The sequence below is a fragment of the Bison bison genome, unplaced genomic scaffold, assembly GCF_000754665.1.
Source record: "Bison bison bison isolate TAMUID 2011002044 unplaced genomic scaffold, Bison_UMD1.0 scf7180017864181, whole genome shotgun sequence".
Lineage (NCBI taxonomy): Eukaryota > Metazoa > Chordata > Mammalia > Artiodactyla > Bovidae > Bison > Bison bison.
Genome location: NW_011494753.1, coordinates 1,346,669 through 1,365,322, shown reverse-complemented (window position 1 = coordinate 1,365,322; position 18,654 = coordinate 1,346,669).

Below are 18,654 nucleotides of genomic sequence, written 5' to 3'. Positions count from 1 at the left end.
GAGACAGGTCCTGGGTGTTCATTGGAAGGACTGATGTTGAAGCTGAAACTCCAGTACTTTGGCCACCTCATGCGAAGAGTTGACTCGTTGGAAAAGACTCTGATGCTGGGAGGGATTGGGGGCAGGAGGAGAAGGGAACGACAGAGGATGAGATGGCTGGATGGCATCACTGACTTGATGGGCATGTGTTTGGGTAGACTCCAGGAGTTGGTGATGGACAGGGAGGCCTGGTGTCCTGCAGTTCAACTGAACCACTGAATTGCCAGGGAAGTCCCAAGAAAACATTTTTAATCTTACAGTACCTTGAAAAGCACAGTAGGACTGGTTACATCAGCGCTGCTTTTATGTTTGCTTCCAGACATTCTGGGCTTGAAATAAAGATGCTATGCTGTTATGTACTATACAGGACTGTACAGTGAAGTACACACAAACACAACTGATCTCAGCAAGGCAGTAGTGAGAGGTGGCATGAAGTGAGATGTTAATTCCCTGCCTGGGAGTTGAACCTGGATAGCCTGAAGAGCCAGGAATCCTAGCTACCAAGCCTGCAAGGGCTAGAGGCTAGAAGATATTTTCCCCTAGATTTTGCCTCCAGTGAAAAATGCACTTATCACAGAGGCAGAAACTATAAACGCAGGTACAAAGTTTATTATTACAGACATAGCACAAGAACAAGTAGGAGAATACACAGAGAAATTGTTTTTTTAGTTAAGACAGAAGCAAGGCAGCGATGCACATGTAGAGAGAAGGGTATGGGGCATCCCCCCTAGTGAAGAGGAGCATACTAAGAGGTGGTTAAGTCATTTAATACGTCTGTTCTTTGGGTCTTTGTCTTCCTTCAGACCAATTGTCTGGTTTCTTTTCTACACCTGACATACCCTGGGACCTTCCCCTGGGCACATATGCACCCCTCAGCCAAGATGGATCTTGAAGTGAAGGTTTCTGGGAGGAAAAAGACTCATTACAGCCTGGCATTATCCCCTGACTTTTGATCCACAAGGAGCCATTTTCTGTGCATGTATAATGTCTTCCTTGTCCCCAAAATGGAGGAACAGAGATCCCTTAATCCTTTACTCAAACAGGATTTGCCTCTTTGTCCTTACCGTGACAATTACCTTGACTATTACCATGACTATTACCTTGACTGTTAACATGACTATTTCCTTAAGGTGTTTACAAGAGACAAACATTGGCTATTTACCTTGTTTCTGTTACTTTCATTTCAGAGGGCAAACAGGAGACTGATTGTAAATGCCTTAACTGGAGCCCACCTATCTCTTGTCTCAAGAAATGCTAACAGTTCTAAGTGTCCAGCCTGAAGCCCACTTCTTCGTACCCCACGAAATGCAAACAGGAGGCTAGTTATAAATGTCTAACCAGGAGTCCACCTATCTCCTACATCACAACCACTTGGAGAGGATGCAAGCACATGGCAATGTACACCAGACACGTGAACTAACTTACGTGATTGGACATGTGAACTCACATTCGAATCTTTGAGAGTTTGCAGCTTGAAGGTTCATGTATAAGGAACTTACTGTACTTCCCTGTTTAAGTACCTCAGGTCATGAAAGTCTCCCCCCTCCACTCTGTGCTGGTCATTTCTGCCCTCAGCCCCCTTTCCATTCCTCCGTGCACTGCCTGGTGTGAAGGGAGGCTGGGCCCTGCACACTGCATCTAGATGCTGGCCTGGGGGGCACTAGGGGAAGTTTGGAAGATGGGGAATAGAAGGCTTTCCTAGCTGTTGTTCCTGCAGCAGCAGTGGGGAGGCTGGACTCCTGGGTTCCAGTCCAGGTTGCTGTGATGTGGCAGGAATATAGGCGTTGACTTCCTGGAACACCAAAGTGTTGGCAGTGGTAGGGGTGCAAGCTGCCACTCAGGACTGTCTAGATCCCAGACTCCAGCACCTGCTCCCTGTCAGCTCTCTCCTGTAGGGCTCATTCCATTTCTTTTTCTGCTTCTCTGGCCTTTTCAGTGCTTTTGTAATCAACTCCCTGTATCCAGATCCTGCAAGCTGGTACAAGCTGGCTGCAGCCCACTACGGCGATGGGCGTGTCTGCCTGCTGCATGCTCAGTCGTGTCTGACTCTTTGTGACCCTGTGGACTGTAGGCCATCAGGTTCTTTTGTCCATGGGATTCTGCAGGCAATAATCTTGGAGTGGGTTGCCATTTTCTCCTCCAGGATAGAACCCTTGTCTACATATCTTGCATTACAGGCAGCCTGGGAAGCCCCCTTTGAAGCTTCCAGTTGAGCCCAAAGTACAGATAAATTTGAATTCCACTGCTTTAGAAAAACAGCTCTCAAATTTTAACATACTTTGGGATCACGTGGGGGGCTTGATGAAACACAGACTACTGTGATAGGGACAGAATAAAGGGACAAAGTAGGTGATTAAATAGTTCACCCCACCAGGGGTTTATGGGGACTTCCCCTGTGGCTCAGGGGTAAAGAACCTACCTGCAATGCAGGTAGACCTGGGTTGGGTCCCTGGGTCAGAAAGATCCTCTAGAGAGGGAATGGCAACCCATTCCAGTATTCTTGCCTGGAGAAACCCACGGACAGAGGAGCCTGGCGGGCTACAGTCCATCAAGTCGCAGAGTCAGACACGACTGAAGTGACTTAGCACAGGGGATTATAAGTAGAATAAATATGGGATACCTGTAAGTTAGTGATTACTCAAGAAAGCAAGTTTGCTTAACCACGGAACCAAGCAGGCTTGCTTAGCAACAAAACCATGCAGCAGAAGCAGGAGATATGCCCCCAAACAGTAAAACAGTGGTGGCATGAGCCCACATCCTGCCCAGTGAGCTCAGCAAGTTAATGATCCCTAGGACACGCTCTCTGCACACATGAAAAACAGTAATTTGTGGACCTAGCTTGATCTGTAGGGACAAGAAAACTTGCCTGCCCAACCTGGAGGAGGAGTGATGATGGAAGCATGGCGTCTACTCAAGAAAGACAAAGGAGTTCTCTTCGTCTGCTCCACTTTTCCTTTCATTATAAAATTGGCCCAGTCCAGTATGTTCCCAGAGTGTGGCATTTCTCATCTGTCTGCCTATAAACCTCACAGGTGTCCTATTCTAATAAACCACTTTTTATCTATCATTTTGTCTCTTACTGAATTCTTTTCTGTGCTGAGACATAAACGATGACGATGGTACCAGAGCTCTCTGGAGGCCCCCTGAAATGACACCAAATGATTTCACTGTGTCTGCCCCGCAAACCCTCCTCAGCTTCTGACTTAGTAGGTCTACCTTGGGAGGAGGGAGTTGGGGAGGAAAGAACCTGCCCCTCTTACAAGTTCCCGGAAGACATTAATGTTGCTGGTCAGAGAACCACACTTTGATTAAAAATACACCAGCTTCAGTTCCTGGTTAACTTCCTTTCTCAGAATGGGCTGGGTTTGGTTGAAGCCAGTCTGTCTGAATTTCTTACAGATAGTAGTTCCCACCCAGAGGACAGCAAGCACAGTGAATGTCTGATGCCGCGGGACGGTGCTTCAACCTTGAAGATGCCCTGAGAGTTCTGCAGCCCCAGGAGCAGACTGTGAATCCTTACAGCCCCTCCCCCATCACCACTCACCCTCCTGCTCCCAGGGCCAAGGGTAAGTGGGTAGGGGGCGGGGAGCAAGCAGCAAAGCTATCACTCAGAAAGCCATTACCAGCTCCCTGGGGGCAGTTTTCACGTGCCTACCCCGTCACCATGGAGACTGACCATTGGTGGGGAGGGGCTGGGATCCAAAGGAATGACGACTGAGCCTAGACTTAGGCAGACGGCTCCCTTAGCCTTTCTTGTCCAAAGACTAGGGGAAGTCAGAGGCATTTTACCATTGGCCTGAGAAGAGGTGTAAGAAAAGCTTATCAAGGTATCTGCTACATAGATAAAAAAAGGACGAGGAGGTTTCATCAAGTGAGAGTTAGGCAAGAGACTTCCTTGGAGGTCCAGTGGTTAAGGAAAGACTCTGTGCTTCTAATGCAGAGGCGTGAGTTTGATCTCTGGTCAGGGAACTAGGATCCCATATGCTGTGCAACCAAAAAAAAAAAAAGAAATAGGCAAAATGAAGCTGCATTTATTCTTTAAGGGACTAAGCAAGCAGTGACCTTCCTAAAGACAGGGATCTTGTAGTCAATATTACCCATATGCCTGCAACAGCCATGCACAGGGCCTGCTGTGAGCAAAGCAGGATTTCATAGATGTTTGCCAACAAGATGAAGGATGTATACCACAGAATCTCAAAATCAGATGGAGCCTTATCTCTGGGTTTCCCACATTTCACAGTGTGATCTGAGAAGGCAGGGGATGGTGACAGATTTCTCTGTACCCTCAGACAATGACATAAACTTCCTCTGTTTTCTCATCTGTAAAGCAAAGACCATGCCTATCATGTGGGACTGATGAAGACGTAAGTGACCAGGTTCACCATAAAGTACTGAGCTCAGTGACAGTAACAAACATTCACTGTTGTGTGACTCAGTGACCTGGGAAGCAAAAATGGACTAAAGCTGGCACCTGCTACCCTATCCCCATTGCTTCTGAGGCATCTGTGGAGCATCTTGCTGTTCAGTTGCTCAGTCATGTTCCATTCTTTGGGACCCCATGGACTGCAGCACACTAGGCTTTCCTGTCCTTCACTATCTCCCAGAGTTTGCTCAAACTCGTGTCTATTGAGTCGGTGATGCCATCCAACCATCTCATTCTCTGCCACCCCCTTCTCCTTTTGTCTTCAATCTACCAGCATCAAGGTCTTTTCCAATGAGTTGGCTCTTTGCATCAGGTGGCCAAAGAATTGGAGCTTCAGCTTCAACATCAGTCCTTTCAATGAATATTTAGGGTTGATTTCCTTTAGGATGGACTGATTTGATCTCCTTGCCATCCAAAGGGACTTTCAAGAGTCTTCTCTAGCACCACAATTCAAAAGCATCAATTCTTTGGTGCTCAGCCTTCTTTATGGTCCACCTCTCATATCCGTATGTGATTTACTGGAAAAACCAGTAGTCTGGGGAGACCAGTGGAACATCTAGGGAGCTGTGTGGGAGGAACAGAGAATCCCAGCCTCCCAAGGACCCCTGTGATGGGCACTACACCCTTTACACCTTATGGTATGAGCTAGGATTCCACATAATGCACAGGGTGTGGCCAAAAATCAATAAATAAATGTGTTTAATAAAATATGTGGGGAAAAGGCCATAAAGACATTGTAAAAATACATACCAACATACTAACGATGACTATGGATAATTTTTTTGGTAATGGCTTTTTTGAGATACCATTCACATACTATAAAAGTCATCCATTTAGAATACACAATTCAATGGTTTTAGTATATTCATAAAGTTGTGCAGTCATCACCACAATCCATTTTGCAACTTTTTTATCCCCCTAAAAAGAAATGGTAGCAATTAGCAGGCACTGCCCCTCAGCCTTAGTCAACCACAGATCACCTTTGTCTCTCTAAACTTGTCTATTTAATGTATTTTATGCAACTGAAATAAAACATATGTGGTCCTTTTTATTTAGAATACAATAGAGTTAAAATAATATTTTTTTAGTTTTATCCACGCTGTAACTTGAATCAGTTCAATTCAGTTTAGTTGCTCAGTTGTGTCCAACTCTTTGCAACCCCATGGACTGTAGCATACCAGGCCTCCCTGTCCATCACCAACTCCTGGAGCTTGCTCAAACTCATGTCCATTGAGTAGGTGAAGCCATCCAACCATCTCATCCTCTGTCATCCCCTTCTCTTCCTGACTTCAATCTTTGCCAGCATCAGGGTCTTTCCCAACGAGTCAGTTCTTCACATCAGGTGGCCAAAGTATTAGAGTTTCAGCTTGAGTCCTTCCAATGAATATTCAGGACTGATTTCCTTTAGAATTGACCGGTTTGATCTCTTTGAAGTCCTTCCCCTTTTATTTATGATTGGATAATATTCTATCAGGACTTCCCTGATAGCTTAGTTGGTAAAGAATCTGCCTGTAATGCAGGAGACCCCGGTGTGATTCCTGGGTTGGGAAAATCCACTGAAGAAGGGATAGATTACCCACTCCAGTATTCTTGGGCTTCCCTCATGGCTCAGCTGGTAAAGAATCTGCTTGCAATGTGGGAGACCTGAGTTTGATCCCCGGGTTGGGAAGATCCCCTGGAGAAGGGAAAGGCTACCCATTCCTATATTCTGGCCTGGAGAATTCCATGGACTGTATAGTTCATGGGGTCACAAAGATTCGGACATGACTGAGCAACTTTCACTTTCAGTATTCTATCATATAGACATATCGCATGATTTTCCTTATTCATTCATCGGTTGATTGATAGTTGAGTTGTTTCCACTTTTGGCTATAATGCTGCTATGAATATTAGGCTTCCCTGGTAGCTCAGCTGGTAAAGAATCCGCCTGCAATGCAGGAGACCCTGGTTCAATTCCTGGGTTGGGAAGATCCCCTGGAGAAGGGATAGGCTACCCATTCTAGTATTCTTGTCTCAAGAATCTCCGTGGACAGAGGAGCCTGGTGGGCTACAGTCCATGGGGTCGCAAAGAGACGGACATGACTGAGTGACTAAGAATAGCACAGATATGAATATTATTGTACAAATTTCTGTGTGAATACATCTTTGTGTTTCTCCTGAGTATATTCATAAGAGTGGAATTGCTGTGTGTCTTTTGAGGAGCTGCCCAGCAGTTTTCCTGTGTTTGCACCATTTTATAATCCCACCAGCAGTGTCTGGGGTTTTATTTTAGCACTTACATTTAATCTTTTGATCCATGTTAAGTTAAATTTTGCACATGAAGTTGGACCCCCTAACTTATACCCCATATGAGGTAGTGCGTTCAACGTTTTTCTTTAGCACGTGGATATACAGTTGTCCAAAACCATTTTGTTGAAAAGACTATTCATTCTCCATTGAATGGTCTAGGCACTCTTGTGGAAAATCAATTGACTTTAAATGTGAGGTTTATTTCTGGACTTTCAGCTCAATCCTATTGATCTGTACATCTAACCTTATACCGCTATCACATTGGCTTCTCTATAATTGCAGCTTTATATATATATGTGTGAGTATATATATGTATTTTAAACTATATGTTTATATCTACTTATTTGACTGCATCTGGGTCTTACTTGTGGTGTGCAGGATCTAGTCCCTAGACCAGGCATAGGACCCATGCCCCCTGCATTGAGAGTGCAGAGTCTTAGCCACTGGGCCCTCAGGGAAGTCTCCGTAATTACATTTTTGCAGTAAGTTTGAAATTAGGAAGTATGAGTCCTCCAATTTTATGTTTTCTTTGAAAGAAATTTTAACTAATTTGAGTCCCTTGAATTTCCATATATATATATATTTAGCCATGCAGCAAGACTTGTAAGATCTCAGTTCCCACACCAGGGATTGAACCTGGGCTCTAGCAGTGAAAGCCCAGAATCCTAACCACTAGACCATCAGGGAACTGCCTTCCATATATATTTTAGAATCAGCTTGTCAATGTCTGCAAAGAAACTAAGAGGAATTTTGAGAGGGATTGCATTGAATCTGTAGCTCTATTGTATTGCCATCTTAACAGAACTGGGAGAAGGAAATGGCAACCCACTCCAGTATTCTTGCTTGGAGAATCCCACGGACAGAGGAGCCTGGTGGGCTGCTGTCTATGGGGTCGCAAAGAGTCAGACACGACTGACACGACTTAGCAGCAGCTTAACAGAACTGAGTCCTACAATCCGAGAACATGGGATGTCTTTCCATTTATTAGGTCTTCTAGAATTCTTTCAACAATGTTTTATAGGTTTTGGAGTGTATGTTTTGCGTTTAAAAATATAATTTTATTTATTTTTGGCTGTGCGGGCTTTTCTCCACTTGCGGTGAGCAGGAGCTACTCTCTATTTCGGTGTGCGGGCTTCTCATTGCAGCGGCTTCTCTCGTTGTGGAGCATGGGCTCTAGGGCATGCTGGCTTCAGTAGTTGTGGCTACTGGGCTCTAGAGCACAGACTCAGTAGTTTTGGTGCCTGGATGTAGTTGTTCCTTGGCCTCTGGGATCTTCCCAGACAAGGGATTGAACCTGTGTCTCCTGCATTGGTAGGCAGATTCTTTACCACTGAGCCACCAGGGAAGCCCTGTATTTCTTTTGTGAATGGGTGATTTTTTCATTGTGATAAAATAGACATAAAATTTACCATTTTATTCATTTTTAAGTGGCATTAAGTACATTCACTTTGCTGTCATCAGCATCCACATTCAGACCTTCATCTTCCGAAAGTGAAACTCTATCTGCAATAAACACTGACTGCCTGGTCCCCTCTTCCTCCAGCTCCTAGTCACCTCTACCCTACTTTCTGTCTTTATTAATTTGATGACACTTGATACGTCACATAAGTGAAATCATATGTTCTCAGAACCCATCAACATGTCCCATAATCTGGGAACTAATAGATATTTACAATGGCTTCAACATGTGGTTCACGTAATCACTCTGCTGACAACTTGGAAATGTCTCATTTCCTTCCCTGGGGAGTGGGTCAGAACTCGACTGGCAAAAGTACAGTAAGTTCCCTACATACAAACAAGTTCCATTCTGGGAGCGTGTTCGTAAGTCCAATTTGTTTCTAAGTCCAACAAAGTCAGCCTAGTTATCCAAATAACACAATCTGCTATATAGTACCGTACTGTAATAAGTTTATAATACTTTTCATACAAATAATACATATAAAACCAAACACAACAAATAAAGGAAATATTTTTAATCTTACAGTACAGAACCTTGAGAAGTACAGGAGTACATAGTACAACAGCTGGCACACAGGGGCTGGCATTGAGTGAACAGGCAAGGAGAGTTACTGACTGGAGGAGGGAGAGGAGGTGGGAGATGGTAGAGTGGACGGGTCGTCAGAAACAGGAGATGGAGGGCAAGCTGAGATGTCACTCATGCCTGACATGGATGGCACAGGTTCTGATTCCTTGCTGGATTCAATTCTATCTACCCTCTTGAAAAAAATGATCCAGTGATGCATATTGGCATCTTTGAAAATTTGCAGCTTGAAGGTTTGTATGTAGGAGACTTACTCTACCTTGGACTTCTCCTGTGAGCAGTAAGACCTGACTCTTGTGTCTACTCTGTACCTCTCACCCACCTTCACAACACGGAGTTTTATACCCGTTCTGGGGCAAGGAGCAATGAACAGAGAAGGTGAGTCCGTTGACCTGTTGGTAGGTGATGGCCTCTGTCTTCCGACTCTGGTCCTGCTACTTCTATTCTGACCATGTGGTCTTCCTTTCCCCAGGCGGCACAGCAAACAGGACAGAACAGAATTGAACACAGTGGTTTTGGCGAGCAAGTCAGCATGCAAACGGGAATAAGAGCCCTGGGACTTTCCTAAGACAAACAAAGGATTTAAAAGAAATAACAATATTTAATAGAACTCAAAACCCCCAAGTCCAGATTAAGAAAACAACTTGCTACAAACAACAGAAGATACTAAAATTAGCTGTATTTTTTTTTTAAACTAGAAAGTCTGTCATCACAGCACCCAAAAAAAGGTACATCAAGTTTAAGAAATGTTTTATGATGGGAATAGAAATGTTCAGCTCCAGGAAGAATAACTACTGAATCCTCCACTGACTGGAGCTTCCCAAGTGTCACTAGTGGTAAAGAATCTGCCTGCCAATGAAGGAGACATAAAGAGACCTGGGTTGAAAAGATCCCCCTGGAGGAGGGCATGGCAACCCATTCCAGTATTCTTGCCTGGAGAATCCCATGGACAGAGGGCCCTGTAGGGCAACACTTCATGGGATGGCAAGCAGTTGAACATGAATGAAGCAACTCAGCTGATCCACTCAGTGGCCTTCCCCAAATCTTTGTTCATTCCTGCTTCCCTAAGTGCCTGGTTTCCCGTCAAATTGCTATTGTCCCGAAGCCTTCACGTTTCCTCTTGATCATATTTCTTCCCCCAAGCCCTTTTTCAGCAATGAGTTAAAGCTCCAGACAGTTGTCAAGTATTCCTCTTGTGCAGGCCAAGCTTTCCAAGGAGTGACACCACAAAGTGAAGACACAAACGGATGTGACGAGGCACTTGATGTTGGACTTGGCACAGCCCTGGGCAGAGAAATGGAGCTGCAGGGGAGGATCCACACGCAGCCAGGATCCACATTATTCCCAGAAGAGTCATTGGGATATAACTGCACGTGGCTCAAGTTCAGAGTCCTGGGTCAAAGCCCTTGGGAAATCCTATGGTCCAGAGTCTCTCACGCCAGCTGACACTGGCATCAGTAAACATTATAGACCAAGGGTCAGAAAACGATGAGCTCTAGGCCAAATAGGACCCTTACCTATTTTTGTATGACTGGCAAGCTTCAAGTGATTTTTAAATATTTGAAAAAAAATTAAGTAATATTGTTGACATTAAAATGGTATACAATTAAAGTTTGTGTCTAAAATTAAAGTTTTGCTGCATACCACCACATCCATTGACCTGTGCCTATGTCTATAGCTGCTTTCTTATTGTGTTAGAGGAGTTGAGTAGTTGTATCAGAGACTGTATGGCCCACAGGAGCCTAAGATATTTACTCTCTGGCCCTCTGCAGAGAAAGTCTGCTATCCTCGTATCCAATTGTTTTTAAAAATGATTTTATTTATTTATATATATAATGGCTGTGCTTGGTCTTCGTTGCTGAAAGGGGTTTCTCTGTTGTTGTTGTTCAGTCCCTCAGTCATGTCCAACTCTTTGCAATGCCATGGACTGCAGCACGCCAGGCTTCCCTGTCCTTCAACATCTCCTGGAGTTTGCTCAGACTCATGTCCATTGAGTTGTTGATGCCATTCATCATCGACTTTGGGAGCTTTCTCTAGTTGTGGTAATTGGGCCCTCTACTGTTCATTGTGGTATTCGGGGTACTTTTCTCATTTCAGTGGCTTCTCTTGTTGAGGGTGGGCAGGCTTCAGTAGCTATGGCTCGTGGGCTCAGTAGTTGGGGTTCCTGGGCTCTAGAGCACAGGCTCAGTCGTTGTGGTGCACAGGCTTAGTTGCCCCACTGCATGTGGGATATTCCTGGATCAGGGATTGAAATGGTGTCTCCTGTATTGGCAGGTGGATTCTTTACCACTGAGCCACCAGGGAAGCCCCAGTATTCAACTCTTTTTCAGAGACTGCAGCAGCAAAAGAAGAGAAAGGAACAGAGGAGAGCCAAGTCACAACCATCCCCTCTAAGTTGGGGAGTCCAGCTGGTCAGACAGGATTAGAACTTGGGAATCACTACTTAGATCTGGCCACTGTGTTTCCACAAGGGGGCCGTTGGATGCAGTGAGGGATGGGCCAGGCCTAGTGACTGCCCCTGCTGCTGTATCATCTCACCCTGCTATGGCTCTTCCTCGTCACACGGTGTGCTTCTGGACACACCGTGCCTCTTACGGGAGCAGCCATTGCTGTCCTCGTCTCCAGGGCAGAAGTCCAAGTTCAGCTCCATTTGGCAGATGGAGAATTTGGGAAGACTTTACGTGTCACCCCAGCAATTCTGAGTGCCAATGACCTCCTCAAGATCGGTCCCCTCTCTCAATTCAACTTCTGTGTTGGCCCCTTGACCAGTCTCTGGGCTCCATTCTGTGTCTTGACAGAGCCTAGGAAAGGGATTAACATCTCCAGATATCCCAAGGGCCGTCCTGCAAAAGATGGTTCTATGAGGTCCCAGAGGTCAAACTAGTGTGAATGGGTGGAGTGACAATAGCTTTGAACTTGCACGGGGAAGGCTCACCTCACAATGTTTGCTGAGCAGAACCCGACCAACCACCTTGGGAGGCAATGAGTTCACTGCTTTAGCAGAAATTATGTGGGTGATAAGAGAGTGGTGGGTCTGATGACCTCTGGCTGCTAGGATTGTCTGAATCAGAACTCATGGATTTGGGGGCAGAGTTTGACAACTCAGATACTGAATGTTTCCCAGGTGACACAGCGGTAAAGAATCTGCCTGCCAATGCATGAGACGTGGATTCCATCCCTGGGTCAGGAAGATCTCCCGGAGTAGGAAATGGCAATCCATTCCAGCCTTCTCGTCTGGAGAATTCCAAGGACAGAGGAGCTATAGTGGGCTATAGTCCATGGGGTCGAAAAGAGTCAGACTCGACTTTGTGACTGAGTGCATACACACATACACACACACACACACACACACACACACACTGAATGCAGTAGCTCAGAGCATGGGCTTTGGTATCAGAGCTGTCCTAAAGTCAAACCTCAGGCTCAGTCACTTACTGACTGAGTCATTTGGTAAAGTTAGTTAACTCATTGTTGACTGGGGGATTTTTGCAGAAACTATCGCCTATGACGGGTTTTATTTTGGCTGGCCCCCAAATTAATTCTGTTATAGTGAAATAATGCAGGTTATTACATTCAATAGTTATACCTGACACACCTGTAAAGCCTTCTAATTTTCATGAAATGTTGTGTTCAACCCAAAGCAAAGGACTGACGCAAAGGAGCCTTCTCCAGTACGATGAGTATCATGTTCACTTTCTGTATCAGAATCAATCACTAAGGTTTTTTGTCTTTTTGTTGGTCTAATATTCACATCATCTGAATCAGAACTATGTTCTGAAGAACTATCATCTTCTGAGATGCTAGTATATATGTCACTCGGACAATCAGAGAAAGTATAAAATTCACCAGAAACTGCTTCACTCAAAATTTCAGAATGCATCATTTTTGAAATTTTACATTGATGACATATACAAGGTTGGAACAAGGACCTAATGTAACAAAATGTGAGTGATTATGACAATCGTAAGTTGCATAATGAACACTTGATCAATTTGAAGCTCTAACAACTTCCCGTGGTGATGTTAATTGTATCTCTCTCTAATAGTAGATTGATAAATCTCTGGTCAAAAATGTTTGAATAACAAAACACATAGTAATACGTCTCTGGTCAATAGTTAAGATGAGGGACTTCCCTGGTGGTCCAGTGGTTAAGAATTTGCCTGCCTAAGCAGGGGGCACAGGTGGGAAGATCTTACAAGCCATGGGCAGCTAAGCCCATGCCCCAAAGTTCCTGAGCCGGCACGCCCTAGAGCCTGTGCTCCACAACAAGAGAAACCACTACAATGAGAAGCCTTTGCACCACAACTGGAGAAAAGCCTCTGAATAACTACAGAGACCCAGCACAGCCACAAATAAATAAATAAAAAGTTAAGATGAGTCTCACTGAGCTCCCACATCTGTAAAGTGTGAGGTTGGTCACTATGAAACCGAGATCCTGTTAGGGAAAAATGACAGCACATTTAGTGTCAACAAGAGGTAACTGTTGTTGAACAGTTATTACAAGAAATCTTCGTCAGTTGCTGATTGCCTTCTATATCAGTGGAGTCCAAATCTTGGTTGGGAAAAAAATTTTTTTTTCCCCAAAGCCATTTGAGGGCCGGGAATGGAGGAAATGAAGAAATAAATGAAATAGCTCTCCTGGATCACACGTCAGCCTTCAGGCAGGAGATGGTGACTGTTCTGCTCACCATCTTCCTGGGGTCAGTGACATCAATGTGTCGCTCATCGACATGGTTGCTTCAAATGGTGTTGAATCTCTCCCAGTGACTCCAAAGGGTTGAGCAGAGAGGAGAGATGCTCACCAGATGCCTGAGGGTAATATATTGCTGATGATGGTAGACAGGGATGTGGGAATCGGAGAACATCACATTAACCGCTTTCTTCTATTTTTCCCAAATGTTTTACGAAAGCATTAATCAAGAATCACATTTGGTGGAAAAACCAATGTTGGTGGTGAGTAATGAATGCCAGCTTCCGTCACATTTGTCCTTTTCTGGGAGTTTCTAAAGTGCTGAACTTGCTGGTTTAATGGTTTACTGCCACCAAGGGAGATTTTTATAAACTGCAGCATCAACGGGCAGATTTACCAACGCTGGGGAGCTGAGCCACTTTGGAGAGAGCACAAAACAGGGTAGCTTAACATCTTCCACTGGGATGAATTTCTTGAATTCATTTTATTTGTTTGCTTTTTTATAAATTATTTAATTAGTTTATTTTAAAGTTGTTTTTTTTTTTTTTAATGTGGACCATTTTTAAAGTCTTTATTGAATTTGTTACAATATTGCCTCTACTTTTATGCTTTGGTTTTTTGGCCACTAGGGGTATGGGATTTTTGCTCCCTGACCCGGGATCGAATCCGAACCCTCTTCGTTGGAAGGGAGAGTCTTAACCACTGGACCACCAGTGTGTCCATGCTCAGTTGCTCAGTTGTGTCTGACTGTGACCCCACGGACTGTAGCCCACCAGGCTCCTCTGTCCATGGGATTTCCCAGGCAAGAATGTTGGAGTGGGTTGCCATGCCCTCTTCCAGGGGATCTTCCTGACCCAGGGATCAAACCTGAGTCTCCTGTGTCTCCTGCATTACAGGTGGATTCTTTATCCACTGAGCCACTTGGGAAGCTGCAACCACCAGGGAAGTCCCTTATTTATTTAGCTGTGCCAGGTGTTAATTGCAGCACTCAGGCTCTTCCATCTTCCTTGTGGCATGCATGAAGGATTTTTAACTGTGGCATGCGGGATCTTTTTGGTTTCAGTTAGTTGTGGCATGTGGGATCTAGTTTCCTGGCCAGGGGTTGACCCTGGCCCCCTGCACTGGGAGTCTTAACCATGGGACCACCACAGAAGTCCCAGTTGAATTCATTCTAATCCTCTTCTCCTACTGGGTGCCGGGCACTGTATGAGGGTTTGGAGATATGGAAGTGAGCAGGGCAGCCACTGTCCTTAAGAGGACCATCTGTTAAGAAATACCCACAGCTGTTCCATGCAAAGTGGCCCCTGCCGCAGATATGAGCCTGCGGGTAGGAATGCCTCATCAGGCCAGGGGCCCAGAGAAGGCTTCCTGGAGGAGTCAGGCCTGAGCTAAATTTGGAAGGACCATTAGTTAAGGACTTAGGCATCAAAAAGAAGGTTGCTGCAAAGTCAAAGGCAAGGAGGCCAGAGACAGCCTGCAGGAGCAGCCAAGTGGAGGCCAGTGGGTGAGGGAAGCAACAGCGGACAGTGAAGCTGGAGTGATGGGTAGGCTGGGCCTTAAGGCAGCGCTTGAAGGCCATGTGCCAAAGCATGGACTCTGCCAGGGGGGAACCATAAAGGGTTTTAGGAAGAGAAGCATCAATCAGATTTGCATGTTTATCTTTTCTAAGTTAATTAACTTTTATTATTTGTTTGGCTGTGCTGGTTCTCCATGGCTGAGCATGGGCTTTCTCAAGTTATGATGAGCGGTGGCTTCTCTTGTGGAGCATGGGCTCCAGGGCGTGCGGGCTTCAGTAGTTGCAGCTTGAGGGCTCTAGAGCACAGGCTCAGTAGTTGTGGCACATGGGCCTAGTTGCTCTGTGGCATGTGGGATCTTCCCAGACCAGGCATTGAACCTGCGTCCCCTGTGTTGGCAGGAGGATTCTTAGCCACTGGACTACCAGGGAAGCCCTAGATTCACACTTTTAAACAGATACTTTGTGAGCCACAGTGTGGAAGACCAGCTAGAGGGCAGGAGCCTGGGCTGGGAGGTGCTGAGAGGCTGCAGAGGCGCCGGGACAGCAGTGACTACTTCTCCTTTCCTTCTGGGTCCCCACCATCTATCTGCCCAGGTCATGTCCTCATGGTGGGGAGCAGGGTCACTCAGTGTTTGCTGACTTAGCAGGAAGTTGTATCAGTAGACCCTAGTGTCCTGGGCAGTGAATGTACGTGAGTGTGTATGTGTATCTGTTTAAAGGGAGTTTCCACCGACCTTGACAGTGACGGGGAACCCAGACATGCTTGAATTATGGTGCACATCCATCAGATGTGAGTCATTTGCATTTTGAATTGCAGAGGCCCTCACTGAAGTCTGCCAGCAGAGGAAAAATGGTTCCTGTCACGGAGCTGACTTCATCATGGTCAAATTCAGCACTTGTAGGCGTCACAGGTACGAGAGAGCAGGACGTGGGGAGGGGCACATGGAGGACAGGAGGCCGATTTCCCGGGTGCACGGGGAGCGCTGCCCTCATGTGTCATCGCCATGCATCTGCATAGCAGCCTTGGGTGGTTGTTGTTGTTGAGTCAATAAGTCCTGTCCAGCCCTTTGTGACCCCATGAACTGTAGCCCACCAGGCTCCTCTGTCCATAGATTTCTCCAGGCAAGAATACTGGAGTGGGTTGCCATTTCCTCCTCCAGGGGATCTTCCTGATTCCAGGATGGAACCGTGTCTCTGTGTCTCCTGCACTGGCAGACGGGTACTTTACCGTGGAACCATTAGGGAAGTCCCGAGTTACTGCCTTTTGTATTAATACCTGGAAACACCAGAGGATGAGAATGTGGAGTAGTGAACACCCTGAAGTCTCAAATGCAGGGCTCCTGACTGTCCAGGGCTCTGTCCCTCCTCCTTGGTGTGTTGTGAGGCAACTCTGAGAACAGACCATATTGTAACATGACTGCTTTTTTTAAAAGTTTTTTTGGTGTGGACCATTTTTATAGTCTTTATTGAATTCACTATATATTGTTTCTGTTTTTTGGCCAGGAGTCATGTGGCATTTTAGCTCCCTGACCAGGGATCAAATTCGTACCTCCTGCATTGGAAGAAATCCTAACCACTGGACCACCAGGGAAGTCCCAACACGGCTGCTTTTTGAGAACCACGGCACTTCTGATTGAATGAGACTCTAGTATACTTGGGAGGTGTGGTAGGCTTAACAATGCCTCCCAAAGAGGTCCACATGCTTATGCTTGCATCCTGGAACTATGTCACTTTATACAGTAAAAGAGACCTTACAGATGTGATGAAATTAAGGATCTTGAGATGGGAGATGACCCTGGACTATCTGGGTGGACCAAGGGAATCACGAACCCTATATAAGGGAGGCAGGAGAATTGGAATTGGTAGTTGAAGATGCTTGACTGTGAAAAGAAAAGGTTGGAGTTATTGGAGGGAGGGGTCTTGAGAGAAGGAGTGCAGGCAGCCTGAGGAAGCTGGAAAAGGAAAGGAATTTCTACCGGAACCGCCTGAAGAGAGCCAGTTGCAGACACCTTAGTTCTAGAGCACAGTGAGACTAGGTTTGGATTTTTGATCTCCAGGACTCTCAGAGAGTAATAAACCAAACAAGCAGGGCCACACTGCATAGCAGCTACAATATGTACCTGGGACTTCAGAGAAAATCCGGAGTCTTGCAGAGGTTGATCTAGTGATGAATATGAGTGAGGGGTTGGGTGAGAGGATCTCAGGTCGGCCCGGAGGGGTGACCATTCTGATGGTATGGTTTATCTAGTCAACATGGGCTGAGAGGCAAGTCTAGTGTTGCTGAATACGGTGACAAGAATGCTCCTCTTTTCTCTTTCCAGCAGTGGAACCATAGGTGTCAGCAAGCTCCCCACTCATAGCTGGGTTGGCTTTAGAAGGAGGGGGGCAGTCTACAAAATGGGGTGGGGGGTGGAAGGCGGTGGTTCTCTGCTTCACAAGCTCCGCCCCCTGTTGCATCGCCCCCCCCCCCCACATCCTTGGAGGAGGATACGCCTTTCTATCAACCACCTGGCTGAGGATGCTGTGCTGTTTGGACTTGGCCCCCTTCTTGGACCACCCTTCTCCCTGTGCCTGTGCTGTTCATCTGGTGTGAGACATAGAGGGAGAAGCAGGTGTCTAAGTCCAGCCTTGCTTTCCCTACTTCCCAGATGGCACCTCACACACCCTGGACAGGTCTGTGGGGGCTCCTGGGGGACGCCTGCATCGCTTTGGCTTGGTGGTCAAACACCGAGACAGAGTTCCTCAAAGGCTGTACACCTGAGCGGGTATCTAGCAGTCTGTTCAGTAATGGGGCTGCTTGAAAGAGAGAGACACTCCCACAGTCCTGCCTCTTTTCCCAGGGCTCCCCTGGTGGCTCACACAGTAAAGGATCTGCCTGCAATGCGAGAGACCCAAGTTTGATCCCTGGGTCAGGAAGATCCCCTGGAGAAGGGAATGGCAACCCTCTCCAGTATTCTTGCTTGGAGAATCCCATGGACAGAAGAGCCTGTCGAGCTATAGTCCATGGGGTCGCAAATAGTGGGACATGACTGAGTGACTAACACAGCACATCTCTTTTCCCTAAAGACACACTTTGAGCTTAGCATCTCCCTTCTAGGAAATCCCAGAAGCTGGTGTTGCTTTTTCTTTTTCTAATTTCATTTATTTTTGGCTGTGCTGGATCTTCGTTGCTGTGCGGGCTTTTCTCTAGTCGCAGTGAGTGGGAGCTATTCTGTAGGTGCAGCGCTCGGTTTCTCTTTGCAGTGGCTTCTCTTGCTGTGGAGCATGGGCTCTAGGGCTCTGGGTGTAAGTAGCTGCAGCATGTGGACTCAGTAGTTGCAGCTTCTGGGCTTCAGAGCACAGGCTCAGTAGCCGTGGCACACGGGCTTAGTTGCTCTGATGCATGTGGGATCTTCCCGGACCAGGGCTTGAACCCAGATCTCCTGCATTAGCAGGTGGATTCTTTACCACCAAATTCCTTAATTCCCCATCCACACTTCCCTTGTACTTGATGTCTGGATGCACACAAAGCCACCCAGCACCGCATCCGAAACAAACAGACACATTTTAAGTTCTTTGCTTCTGTCAAGGCTATGCCCACGTTCATTCAAGCTGCTCCAGCCTTTTCACGGAGATGACTTCTGTGGCTGCTAAACAGTCCCTCATGTTCAAGTTTT